Source organism: Dermacentor silvarum, chromosome 11 (assembly GCF_013339745.2).
Source record: "Dermacentor silvarum isolate Dsil-2018 chromosome 11, BIME_Dsil_1.4, whole genome shotgun sequence".
NCBI lineage: Eukaryota > Metazoa > Arthropoda > Arachnida > Ixodida > Ixodidae > Dermacentor > Dermacentor silvarum.
In genome coordinates, this window is record NC_051164.1 from 92,715,199 (window position 1) to 92,729,393 (window position 14,195).

The 14,195-nt window shown below is 50.4% G+C and overlaps 1 protein-coding gene across 1 annotated transcript in view; it reads right to left on the reverse strand.

The window, feature by feature from the left end:
* LOC119432741 (uncharacterized) overlaps positions 1-14,195 on the reverse strand; it is a 139,561-nt gene that overhangs the window by 7,125 nt on the left and 118,241 nt on the right. The window lies entirely within an intron of this gene.

Sequence of the window (14,195 nt, forward strand, 5' to 3'; positions counted from 1 at the left end):
ATTCATGGGTCAAAAAGGGAGAGTCGGGCTATAATTCACCGCTCATCGCTTGTCCCATGCCGGAGCACGAGCTCGGTAACGGATGGCCTCGGTTCGCGAGAAAGTTGGGCGCGCACTACAAAAAGCGCGCCAAAGAAAACGCGACAAAGAAAGCGCGCGGCCCGAGCCCCGGCGGTGGCGGGCAACTACAACCAACGGCTCGCGCGCGCATAATCATGATTTAGCGAGCATACAAGGGGCCAGGGAAAATTAAGTGCCGCCCGGCACGAGAAACGTTCGGTATGTGGCCCCACAAGAGGGCCTGCGCGTTCGCGAAACCTCGTTTCCTTCTATAGTTTCTGGCGAGGTGCTCCGGGAGGCGGCAGCAGATTAAGAGAAAACACGAAGAGATCGCTCAATGCACAAAGCCTGAGCTAGTTAGAACTTGGGCATCTCTGACATTTCCAGCGCTTCGGGGCAAAAAGGCAACACAGTGGGAGCAACAGATAAATGAAACGACAGGACAGTAAGGTACTGCGGAGCTGAAGACCAGCGTCATTCCTGTCCTGTCATCTTCTCTCTGTTCTTCTATGGTGTTTTGTTTTTTTCCGCCGAAGTGTGGAAATGTCTCATACCGAGAACATCAGTTTGCTTGCAGCGTCTTGCAGGCGTGCTCTAAACATTTAAGATACTGCGCATGCGCAGTCAAATCCTTGCATGCGTCGTTTTTGAGATATGTTGAATAAACGTCAATAGACAGTTTTAGCAGAGCGCTGCTTACGCTCCGCTCCGCTCAGATTTCACGCTTTGAGATACTGCAGGCAACTGCGTAGATTTCGCATTTGATAAGCGCGTCTTGCCGAGACGCGAGCGACGCGTTATCAACTCGGCTGCAAAACGACGAAGAGGCCAAGTAGACACGCTGGTACGCTCCGCTCAGTCGGCTTTGTAGCGGAGCGAGGGATGCGGTCTTCGTACCGCTGCCGGTATGAGCGTTGTGCGCAAGCGCAATAGCGTTCCCGCTAAGCGGTTATGTGACATTTGCTAGCATATGCCGGTCTGAGCGGAGCGGACAGCAAGCGCTCAGCTAAAACCCTCTAATGGCTCTAAAGGGTGCCAGATAAAAACCTTAACTAGAAAATTTCTTCTCACGATAAAGGTAGAGACCCTAACTTTTTTGTCCCACCAGCTGCAGTGCCCTTAATTTTGAGAACGCACTGCCTTGAAAGCCCAGTACGAATGACCGAGACAGACACACAGTTCAGGAATTAAACGCCAACCATGAGTATGAAATTATTATGAACTGCCCCCATTCTATTGCTTTGCAGTGCTTTTCCTCAGGGGTGCAAATAATAGCAAACTTCTCAAGATCAAAACTGGGAGTCCGCTTTATTAATTCATTGCTTTTTTTTGTTGTGGTTGCTGCTGCTATGCAGTTGTTTTCGTTGTTAGTCGACCGTTATACATTTGCGACCGCGAGATTTCTGTGCGCTCCACCGGTGTCGACTGTCTCCACAGAGTTTCTTCTACCCGATGCGGAGCGCTTCCATGTCAACCTCATGATGATGATGAGGATATTTTGACCTCCCTTTTGAAACGGAGCGGTGACAAACAGACACCGTACCTGCTTGAGCTAATCAGGCATACTTTATATGCTTATTACTTTAGCCTTTTGCCTATACATCTCCTTGACCTTCTCTCTTGTCCCTTAAAACCTCTATATCCACCGTGTTCAGTTACCTATGCATGTAAACGGGTAAGTTCCATTCATGCCCCTCTCCCCGCCCCCTTGCCGCTTTTTCCACCAATACCCTAAAGATATCTTGCGTATCTCGACACCTTACCGCTCACGGCTTCAACCAGTTTTCAATCCCAACGTCTCGGAAGGTGGGTGTTATCTAGAGGTCTAGCAAGGTGAATATATTCGCATTCCATTGGGATGTGCGGACGGCCTCTCCGTGTTTTCGCTCCCGAAGACACATGCCTCATCATGTTGCAAATATTTGACCTGGTATGTTTTTGTCGTTAGGCAACCAGCTGGGGCCTCAAAGCCGAATCCTGGACACGGGGCCGTGTTTATTAACGTTTTTTTTTTCTCTTCCTCTTTCTCGGTCTTGAAATAACAAAGCACTGCCCTCTGCGTTACCCACAGAGATCTTCCTATCTAATTTATTTGTTGTCATTCTTCTAAATCTTCGTGGTCTTTTTTGTTTCCATCCTTTGCCTCCAATTTACTGTCTCTCTTTTTGTGACTTTCTTTTTGATGCCTCTGTGCATGACACACACAATGTACTCCTTGTGATGCCACCTGTCGACTACCGAGGTGATCGGCAATCTTGAAAGAACGACCGCGGGTTTCAACGATAATTCAGTAGGTTTGTCATCACTCAAAAAACCTTATTTGACCTCAATGTAATCACTGCCACCGTAATCTGCGTAATCAGGCTCCGCGTAATCATCACAGGCAGGCACGCATGCAAGCACATAAAGTTCATTCAACCCTGCGTATGGGCTCTTGGAAGGCTAGGTTACATCGTCAGTCAGTCAAATAACTTTATTTAAAGGCCCTGCGAGTTTGTGGGACGGGCAAATTGTCCCGCCTAGGCAGGTTGACTTTATGCAAGTTGATAGAGCCCCAAATTTTTCAAAGCGGGGGAGAGGCGCATGCAGAACAAGAAAAAAATATAGTGTAGAATAGCTCTATGTTGCAAAAAGTTGTCGCAGTTTCACCTGAAAGGCGAAGCATCAATTGCGATAGCAAATTTGTAGAGAGCTATACGGAGTAATGATAGTAGCTTTATTCCCTCTCCCCTTCTTATTCCACATTATAGGCCTTCGAGCTATCCTACAATAAATACATTTTCATCATCATCATCATCATCAGCTGTATAAACTTGGACATGCAGCAGCACCGGCAACACGCAGAACTGTTGTCGACGCCGTCGGCGTTTTGCCCGCGTTCGCACAAAATGCGTGCGGCGTTGGTGACTGCCGCCGGAGCCTCTGATATAAATAAGCACTTGGTGCCGCAGCTAAACGTCGCCTCCCTTCCCTCTCCCTCCCCCCCCCCCCCCCCCCGCGGTCTTTCGCTCGTCGGAAGAAGGCGCGTTTGCTCTACATATATGGTGATTGTAAAGGAGGAAAGAGACGCCTACTTCTACAACCCTTAAGGGAGCACGGCGCAGAACGCGCGTTTGTTCTCCGCCGTAGGTTCACTCCCCGTGAAAGCGCGCGTCCCTCGCGCCCTTTCACTCGCACATACAGCGTTCGGCGGCGCGCGGCGCCGATTCCATCTCCATTGACGTCATACGGAACCTCACGGCGACGGCGACGGCAACGGCGACGCCGACGGCATAAATCTGCTTTGGAGTGTCCATATAATTGCTATCGCAATAAAATGTACAGGTCGAAAGAAAATAGACATAACAGCCGGACAGGCAACGAATACCCATCCTTTTGACCACCGACCGCACTCACTCACCGCAAGCCATCAAAGATCGTGCTCTGCGAACTTGAGTGGTTCGTCGCGGCTTGACCATTACGTAGAGCAGTGCAGTCGCATTCGCAATCTTTCTTCAATATAACTCTTCCTCACGGATACACCGCACAAATACGGCCAGAAACAGCGGTAAAAAATGAAGCAAAAAATAAAATAAAAGTGCCGATGACCCGGACACTCGGAGAAGAACATTTTGGGGCAGGGTCACCCCAAACAGCAGTCGAACATTCCCATCTTTCTATCATCGGTGTATTGGAGTGAAGTTCTTTCTTGTGGTCTAGGTTTCTCCTGGCCTTTGGCCACAGTTTTATATTTTCCTTTTTTCTTTTCAACTGCTTGTCGTGCTTTGACGTCGGGACGGTTTTACCCACCATTTTATCTAACCTGGTGCGTGGGAACATCGCGTGTGCATTGATACGTGGGACCCGTTCATTACCATGCACACTCGAATGCTCTGAACGGCGGTGGTTTCGCTCGAGTACGCGTGTCCGGGACACGGCAGCAATACAAAAGGGCGCCTTGATAACACTCGGTGACAGCGGCATTGTTGGGCGCCTCTAACAGATGTAGAACGCGTTTCGTTAAAGAGTGTTCTTTATTCGTACTGTTTCTTTGTATGTTATGGCGGTGATACTGTCGTTTTCACTTTATTTCATTTCATTTTATTTCTTTAAAGGCCCCACGTGAGGGTATTACATAAGGGGTTGGGTCAGCAAAACATGAATGGCAGTGCCACATGTGTTTATGTACAGAAAAGGGTATTTACATTTTCAGCGAATGATGATGCACAGGTGATGTCGACAATATGTTGGGGCAGGCCGTTCCAATCTTTAGCTGCACGTGGAAAGAAGGAAGCTGAAAAAGTAACAGTTCGGACCCATGGACGAAAAACTTGAAGGGTGTGGCTGGCGCAGTGAGAAATATACGATTCTGGCCTGGTGTAAGGTGCACGATTAAGTGATGAGTAATATAACTGTGGTACAGTAATAGAGTGGCTATGCGACGGCGAACTGAGAGAGGCGATATTGCAGATTTAGTTTTCAAAGCTGAAACACTGACGTCATACGAATAAGAAGAATGGATGAACCTTGTAGCGCGATTTTCGACTGCTTCTAGATCGTTTATGAGGTTAACATGATGCGGGTTCCATATGGCAGATGCGTATTCTAGTTTAGGTCGAACGAGTGACAGCGTAAGCTGTTATGGGCTCATTCCAATAGCCGTTTCGGTTCGCGATGGTGTCCGCCGCCACTGCCGCCGCCGCGTCCGCCGACGGCGTCTGGCGAACGTAACCGCTACGCTGGAAATGCGAAAAAACTACCCGGTTCCCGTCGGGATCGAGGCCGCGCCCACTGCGTGGGAGCCAGATACTCTACCACTGAGCCACGCAAGCGCTTGCTATTGGGCGCCGGAAAAATGCCCTCTAATGCAGGCGCAGACGATCCGAGCCTCCGCCAGTATGGTGGCGCTATCTAGTTGAGGCGCCTGCAAACGCATCGTGCGCAGGCGCTGACGACGAGATGCCATTCAGACGAGGCGCGCAATCAAAAAAAAAAAAAAATCGCGATCCCCAGCATCCGCCAGTATGGTGGAGCCATCTAGTAAAGGTGCCTGCAAACGCAGCGTGCCCGACATGTGTGTTGCAGTTGTAAGGCTTGATCGGGCTCAGCAGACTGCTGTGCAGAGAGCATTACAAGCCGCAGCTCGCCGTCGACGCCGGGCGGACAGTTCAGATCATTCTCGTCAAAACGAGGCGAACAGACTGCCGCGAAGACCCTCTTGTGCGTGGTGCCCAAATTGGAGCTACTCATGAGCCGCTCCACCAGCTTACGCTGTGACTGTGCTGCGTGTGCCGCGCAGGCCTGTGACTTTTTTGTTCGCATTGTGGCTATACGAAAGTTTCTTCATAATATCAATGCGTTGTTTTGACTATTATGGCGTAACGACTTTGTGTTTCCACTAACGGTTCTAGTCGTTCTTCTGCACAAACTATCAACATTCAAATGCACAAAACTATACAAATAACAATACCAACCGTTCATGCGAGTAGGAGCAGCCGCCATTTACGTCTATCATGTCAATAAAAGAAAATGCAAGCTTGGGTTAAATGCTCGCAGCCTCATTGGAAATGTATACGTGCCCGAGCTAATGGATGGACGCTTCGCGGAATTACTTTTTTGGGTGCGCGGTATTCAAGAGCAAATCCAACAGTGTTCTGTTAAATTTTGGTTCGGTTAGAACCAAACTGCTAAGCCAAACATTTTAATGCCTTGATCGAGTACATCGTCCTAATTTGTACATTAATCACGAAAAATCAACGTAAAGTGCTCAAAGACTGTTGGAACTGACGGAAGAGCAAAGATGTGGCCAGTGAAGTTCAGGTGAGGTCAGGTTAAAGGTCAGGGCGCGAAACGCAAGAATTACCTGCTTATTCAAGAAAACAGTACCGGTGGACCTACAGCTTAGAACTTTAAGCCTTAAAATGCATGGCCTTTGGTTCCATCTGCTCAAGTATTACACAGTGCCATGCCAGAACAACAGGAACGAATGCACACGTACTTTCGGTCCAGTTCTCTTCTCATATGGCTGCTTTTCACAGCAAACGTTTGGAACATGCACCCCCGTGCCCTTTCTACAGGATGACGCAGCCTCGAGTCAAACTCTGCATGACCTACTCGCAAGCATCACACTCCCCGTGACGTCGGCAGTGTGACATTTTCTGAGCCACTGAGGGACACGACAAATGCACTCTTGCGACGCAAATATAGCGGCGTGAAGCGACTGTGGCAGTTGCTCTATCCTCGCTACCAAGACTTGGAACACTTAGTGTTTTCGAGAAAATTCCTCTCAGAACTGATTACAGGTGTCAGTGCCATACAGAGAGAGTGTTCATGAAAATCAGTATCTACACGTGCCAGGACTCCGCGGCTATGACCTTGGCCGCGAATTCGATTCCCACTACGAAAGGCAAGAACACTGGTGTCGAAAGCGAAGTTTACTTTTAGAGGAATACCATAACAGAAGCAGTTTGCACACATACTATTCAAATTGTTGAAGCTCATTTTCTATAGACTGATCACACAAAGGGAAGATTTCTTCTCCTATATCCTATATCCCTCCACACATCGGAGTGGCATATCTCCTTCAGGCGCCGTGTCCACAAACGTGAACACCAACTTTGCATTCGCGGAGTTCCAAACAGAGATTGAAAAATGTGATTTAAAAACCGCGGGCGAACGCGCATTTCGTTTTTGTATTTGACAAGTGGCGCCATCGCGCTGAAGACATACGAAATACTGATCAGAAAGCGTGGGAAAAGGGCAGCTTCAAGCTTCTACGCTGCGAACCGTAAGTAGCTCTTCGTTTTTATTTGTTTTCAGTGGTATTAACGTTATCAAAAATACTCAGAAGCCATTTATTCGTAAAAAGCAATGTTTCGTGATTGTCAAATAATATCTCTGCTTCGAGTACCAAGCGTAAGAGTGCCGATCCGCAACGAGCGAAAGGTAGTCCACGTTTGTGGACAGGGCGCCTCAAAACCACCTTTCCGAGCGAGCAGCCTTGTATAGCACATGACGCCCCTTGGCTAAAATAATACAAACCGCTTATTTTTTTCAGGCATTTCTAAAGCATGCGGTAGAGAGGAGGAAGGTTGGTGACCAGGCTGTTGACGAACATTTAGCGGAAATTCAAAGTGGCGACGTATCTGATGCAGATCTCTCGGAAGATGAACGCGCGGAGCAAGACGGCGCATACGGTGGCCCATGGGGGTGATTTCTCATTTTCTGTGTTTACAGCTGGTTAGAGTACCTCATGAACGCAAGCGCTGAGAAGCTCCTAGAGAGAAATACCATGGACATGGTGGCGTTCCAAGCAGACATTGCGAACAGCCTGATCACTTGCAATAGAAATGCTCCAAAAAAAAGCGCGGTAGGCCAAGCAATGACAACTCTAAGCCCATTGTCGAGAAGGACCACACCGCAGTCACTTCCGACCACTGCCATAATGTATGACAGGTACAATCACTGGCCGGAGCGCGTGCGCACACCAAATGCACAGCGTTGCCGCCGTGAGGGATGCGCAGCGAAGAGCCGAATTCGCTTCCGAAAATGCCACGTATTTTTGTGCCTGTCGACTCAGAATGATTGCTTTCATCTTTACCACACAATATCTTGGTGGTAGGCCAAGATTTTCCGCGGTGTCCACAAATGTGGACACTGCGGTAAAGTATGAAAAAAAGCGCGCAAGTTTGCACTTGGTCGTGCAAAGCTTAGGCACAGCTAAAGTATCAATCCTCAAGTCCTTACTGGGGTCTCGGAGTCACTCCCCAGGACCTCAAATAAAGTTCATAGTCTGTCGGTCTGCTAGGTATTAACTTGGTTTAACTTAACTGCGCATGTAGGATATTCTCGAGCGATCATTTTCGGAGGTACCGTTCCCTTTCGCGACATTTCGCGTGACTAGCGCTGGACGCGTCGGCGCACGAGCGACAGCGCTCCTGGCATGCCACAAACGCAGGCAGGCAGAAGTGTGTCTGTGTCGGGCGAAGAGAGCGCGCACCTGCGACGGCGGTTGCTAGGCAAACGCGAGGTGATGTCATCGCTACTGCTTCGGCGCATGCGCGGCGTCGGCAACGCGGGCGGCGTCGGCAGCAGCTCTGCACGTTGCCTCGTTGGTGCTGCTAGAATTTGTATCTCTATCTCGCTCTCATTTTCTCTTTCCCTCGCCCGAGCATTGCGCGCGTCGCGCGCATGTTCTCCTTCCCTCTCCTTAACATCCCATGTCAAGGTAATGTGTGCACAGTGCGGAGAGGAGGCGAGGCACACGCCGCTCCACGACGTGGTTGCTAGGCAACACAGTGACGTCATAGCTCGGCGAGGTTTTCCGACAGCAGGAGCCACTTTTTACGGTTAGCTAGAACAGCTTCGGTGTTAAAATTTGTTTCCATCTTTTAATGACTCTCTTAATGAAGCATGGAGAGCCGGAAATGATGTTAAGGTAATTTTTTACAGCGAAGCTGTTAAGGGCTCACTTTTCGATGATCGTGTCCAGCAATAGAAAAAAAAAACTCATTGGCCATATGCTGTATGTGTAAGTGAAAGCGCGCGAGGGCGAGGGACGTGCGCTTTCACGGGGAGCGAACGCACGGTTGAGAGCAAACGCGACGTATGTGCGAGTGAAAGCACGCGAGGGCGAGAGACGCACGCTTTCACGGGGAGCGAACGCACGGCGGAGAGCAAACGCGACTTCCCAGTGGAAGGGGAGCGGTGGGCGAGAAGGGCATCGAGAGAGAGATTGTGGTTGGGAAGAGGAAGTGAAGCTATTTTCTGCAGCCCTTTAGGGAGCACGATTAAGCGCCTTGGGGAAGGGGCGGGGGATGCAAAGAAGAAGGAAAAGAGAAAGAAAAGAGGGTGAAGGTCGATCGATTACACAGCCCTTGACCGTCAAGTGTAGTCAGGCGGCGCATTCACAATTTTCACGACAGCCCCGGGTCCACCAGGAATGTGAGAATGTGCCTGAAGGCGGAGCCGTGGTGCCGACCGGGAAAGAGCTGCTGCGATGCTGAGTCTCTAGGGAGTCCTAGGCGTCGGAATGACGTGTAGAGTGAAGCCCTTTCTTTGGAGAAGGCGGGGCAGAAACAAAGTAGATGTTCGACTGTTTCCTCCTCTCCGCACGCTGAGCAGGCCAGGGTTGGAGCCAGGCCTGTGATGTCCTTCCGGGAAGCCGTCCAAGAGCAGCCGATCCGGAGGCGCAGCAGGAGAGACCGCTCCTGCCTTGAGAGGCCGCGATCAGGAAGTGGACGGGGAGCGCGACCGATGGCGACGTGCCGATCCGGGTGGAGCGCCGTTAGGTGCCGCTGCAACGTGTGCTATGCCTACCGTGTCGTCGGTCGACCATGGGCGCTTTTCCATCGCGTGTGGACCGCTTTTCCGTCTAATCGCAAACAAAGCGCATGGAAACAGCTCACTAGATAAAATAGTCAAGAAGAAAAAAGCCACTGCTGATTTTTAACGCGCGGCGTGAGATGAAGCGCGAATAATATTAGTTGTTTTTTGGACTTGTGCGTTTACCTGTGCACCTTCTCGGAACTTTCCGCTTTCCGAGCGATTGGTGCAGTTGGGAGCAGAGCACCCGGTCAATTAGAGAGGTTTAGCGCTTGTCCAGTTACCGGGTAAACGCAGGCGGACCGAGCGTTGGGGCCTGTTGGCGGAACCGTAAACGTGAGCGGCCTGTATGGTGCTGCCATCTGGTGGCGCAGAGCGCAAACAGACAAAAACAGCTAATACGGCAGTAACCAAGTGTATTTTACTTCGCTGCTGGCGTAAGTTTTCGGCAGCAACACGATTACGCCACTGCCGAAAATTTACACCAGCAGCGAAGTGCCTGCTAGGGAGCCTACATGCAACGAACGGCGTTGCATGTAGGCTCCCTATGCCTTGCGTAGTCAAAGACAGTTACAGCGGTGCTGAATGGTACAGGAGCATGGTGTGCTGCCTTTGCCAGGGCGTCAGCCTCCTCGTTGCCCTGGACGCCGACGTGAGAGGGGAGCCATTGCAGCGACAGCTTCAAGCCACTCGAAACAAGGACGCGAAGCTTTACCGCCAGCAGGGCTACGCCAATGCCGGCGGTCTCCGGTCGACGAAGAGCCAGCAGCGCCGTTCGCGAGTTACAGACGATCACAGCCGGAGAATCCCGGGGGGTCATCCGCCAGCAGGTCCGCAGCCAGCTGGAGGCCGGCCACCTCAGCGGCGGTGGAGCTAGCTGCGAAAGGCAGCCGGCACACTCCCTAGCGCAGGAGGGCAGGGATCTCTGCCCTCCAGGGCTGTGGCAGATTCGGAGTCTGCATGGACGCAGCCGTCAGTGTAGATGTGCAGATGTCCGTCCAGCCGGTCCTTCAGCAGGAATGCCGACGCCTGGAACAAGGCGCAGGTTGGGGATCGCCTCTTTGGGAGGCCCTCCGGTGTATTACACGCCTCCAATGTCTGATGGTGCGGAGGAGGTGGCGGTACGGCTAGCGTGGGTGGGCGACCAACAACGTCCTCGTAGAGCTGACACAAGCTGCCCATGCGCGAGTGAGGTCGGCTCCGCAACCTCGACAGCAGAACCGCGGTAACCGGGGCGTGATGTAGCCTGTCAACGTGATGAGGCCACGTTGTAGCAGCAGCAGGAACAGCGGCCAAGCCTTTGCCTCGGCTAGGGTGGCAGCGATGTGCGAGGTCCCTGGCAAGCCAAGAATCATCCGGATGGCTTTACGGTGCTGGAGCTCCATGCGGTCTACACGAGCCCGTGGGAGGGCCACGAGGGGGAGTGCATACAGAAGCCTTGACGTGGACGTGGCGGCGTATAGACGGAGACCCCATTGTGGTGTGCATCCTCTGCCGCGGAGGAGCACACGGCCAACCACCTTTTGGACCTTCAGCACTTGAGCACAGAGCGCCTTGACCGCTTTCACTAACGAGAGCCGGTGGTCTATCTGCAGGCCGAAGTAGGTCACGGCCCGCTTCCACGGTATGTGGTTGCCGCCCAGCACCATCGGAACAGCTCGACGGCGTAAGGCCACGGTGGGATGGACGAGAAGGGCCTCGAGGCACCCTAGACTATGCGTATGCGTGCCCGCTCTCCCACTGCGGCGCATGCGCGCAGCCCTGCCAGCCTCCGCCGCCTGTGCTGCCTCTGACGCCAGCGTTTTGACAGCGGTTGTGTGCGGTCAAACAAACAACGCGCACAACTGTTATCGACGGCGCCAGCGTTTTGCCCGCGTTCGCATCGAACGCGAGCGGCGTTGGGGGCGTGTTTATGAAGTGCCAACCTTTGCCGTACACCCTATGGCGGTGTACCGTAGCGACCATGGTTATGGTCCCTGTGGTCACTAAATAAACGAAAACCACCGGATCATATATATTTCTCATTCTTTAATAGTTCAAATAACCAATAATACCATCACATCTTCGTATTCATAATTGGAATTACATCATTCCCACCATAGTACGGCTTCGCTGGTCTTCCATCTCTACCCCAGTGGAAGGGCTCACAGTTTTTTCACTGCCACATTTAATTCGCGCCCGACGCGGATATTGGTGATGTATGCTTCAATGGTGCCATCGGGCAAGGAGTTGTGGACGCCGAGTAATCTTGCTCAACATCCGCAGTTGTCCTGCCCGAAGAACTTCCATTCCGTGCAATATTACTTTGATAATTTAAAATGGCTGTGAAGCTCATGGCCAGTGACATTGCATCCCGTAATATGCATATGACCTTTAACCCAATATGCTTGTTGACTAGACGGAAAGCTGCGCTACTGCATTAGTGGCAACCAATACGTTATAAGCGTGGCCTCTTATATTGCTGTTTTGATTCACGCGAAACTAAACGTGAGCGATGTAAATAACACACTATAGTTGCTGGCATCGAACGCCGAGTATGTAATTGTGAGCGCACTACGACTCACGAATATTGACAGCAGCAGGCTATAACTCACCTATGTATAGATATGCGAGTTATAGATAGATGTCCGGAGTCTCTAGCCGCTCGGAGTAGTAACTGCCTTTCAGAAGAGGAGATAAATGTGTCATGCTAGGGTTTTCTATCCATACCGGTAAGCTGCACTGATCTTGTACGCTGAATTTCCCAGGCTCAGCGCATATAATATTCGCGGCCAGCAACGGAAGTCTCTATAGAGCCCGTGTGTTGCGTCTAAGGGTTATTTAGCTTGGTGGTAGAGGGATCGCATGGCGTTCAATGAGTTACATTCATAGACACTGCAGTCTCCTTCTTAGTCATTTGTTTTTATAAAGCGAACTGCTTTCTTCGGCCCTCTCGCCCGTTAGTGAGGCGGTCCGTGCAGGTTGGATGTCATCGAACTTGCACCACTGATACAAAGTCGGCGACGCATAGGGCACGTGGTATCGCAGCAGCAACAACAACAACAATGACGACGACGACGACGACGACAACAACAACAAGCATCCATCGTGTGCGTCGCAGACCACAGCATAGCATAGTATAGCAACAAATTATAAAATTCACAGCACACCAGTTCTCGCAGCACCCGCCAAGGTAGCTTAGGGGCTTTGGCGTTGAGCTTACCCGCCGTGGTTGCTCAGTGGCTATGGTGTTGGGCTGCTGAGCACGAGGTCGCGGGATCGAATCCCGGCCACGGCGGCCGCATTTCGATGGGGGCGAAATGCGAAAACATCCGTGTACTTAGATTTAGGTGCACGTTAAAGAACCCCAGTGGTCCAAATTTCCGGAGTCCCCCACTACGGCGTGCCTCATAATCAGAACTGGTTTTGGCACGTAAAACCCCATAATTGAATTGTTGAGCTGCCAAGCTCGAGGTCGCGGGTTCCATCCCGAACGCGGCGGCGGCATTTTGATGGGTGCGAAATGCGAAAAAAAAAAAAAGGCTCATGTACCTTGATTTAGGTGCACGTCATATAGAGCCTCATGCAAGGTGGTAGAACATTAATCCGCCGTCCCGCACTGCGGACTTGCCTTATAACCATACGGTGCGTTTTGGCTGTGTTGCACTGCCCTTTGCCGCGTACTTTCTCTCATTTTTCTGCCCTTCCCCAGTGCAGGGTACGAAACCGAACATTAATTCCCATCTGGCTAAGCGCAGTGTATCGCACGAAGCACTATAAGCTTCGCAAGATACTTTTACAATTGCCTTCGATAGCTCCTGCACAATGCTTTTATGCTTTGTTTAATTTTACTACGCTATGGGAGGTTTTATGGCGACTACTGAATGATCTGTGTCCAGTCACATTTCGCCTGACCTACTGAAGTAACGATAGATAAGTACAGACGACGAAGGAATTGTACAAACAGTTATTAGTGCCGAAGCAGCGTCTGTTGCACCGTCAGCTGTTACGGGCTCTTCAGGGCAGTGGTAAATTCTGATGTTTTCCGTCCGTAACCGTCTTTACCGCAGATTTAAAAGAGAACGAGAAGAGAAGCTATTTTTCAGGATTCGAATCTAGTCACCCGACTGCGAGACCCGAGTGTTTAATCACAAAGTGGGACAAATGTATGTATGTATGTATGTATGTATGTATGTATGTATGTATGTATGTATGTATGTATGTATGTATGTATGTATGTATGTATGTATGTATGTATGTATGTATGTATGTATGTATGTATATATATATATATATATATATATATTGCTGAGGCCATGGAGTCTACGAATTGGTGCAGTCCTCTAGATAAAGGGTAGGGGACACGTCCTCTAGATAAAGGGTAGGGGACACGACAGCTGCTTCAGTCGGCCTACAAATGACGGAGGGATTTTATTGCGACAGCATTTAATGGCTCGAAGCAAAGTCTGCTGTGTTCGTCCGTGCTTTCTGCCAATGTTTTTACGCGCAACTTCACCCTCACCATGCATATTACGGAGAAAGCAATAAATTGCGGCAGTTGGCCGGCAATTGGCCGCAAAGGAAAGTAAGGCATCCAAACTAGAGGACGATCATAATTTTGAGACAAGATAAGCTCCAAAGGGTGCAAACTCCTTTTAGAGTGTATCCAGGGTTTGCTTCAACATGAAGACATAATTGTTCGGCTAGTTGGTCTTGCATTACTGATGACGAAAACTGTCTTTTTTCTTCGAAATGGCTCCAACAGATGGAGCTGAGTACATTTATGTACAAACATAAAAGCTACGAGAAGCACTAAACAATAAAATAACATGTTAACGAATCACCACAAAAAA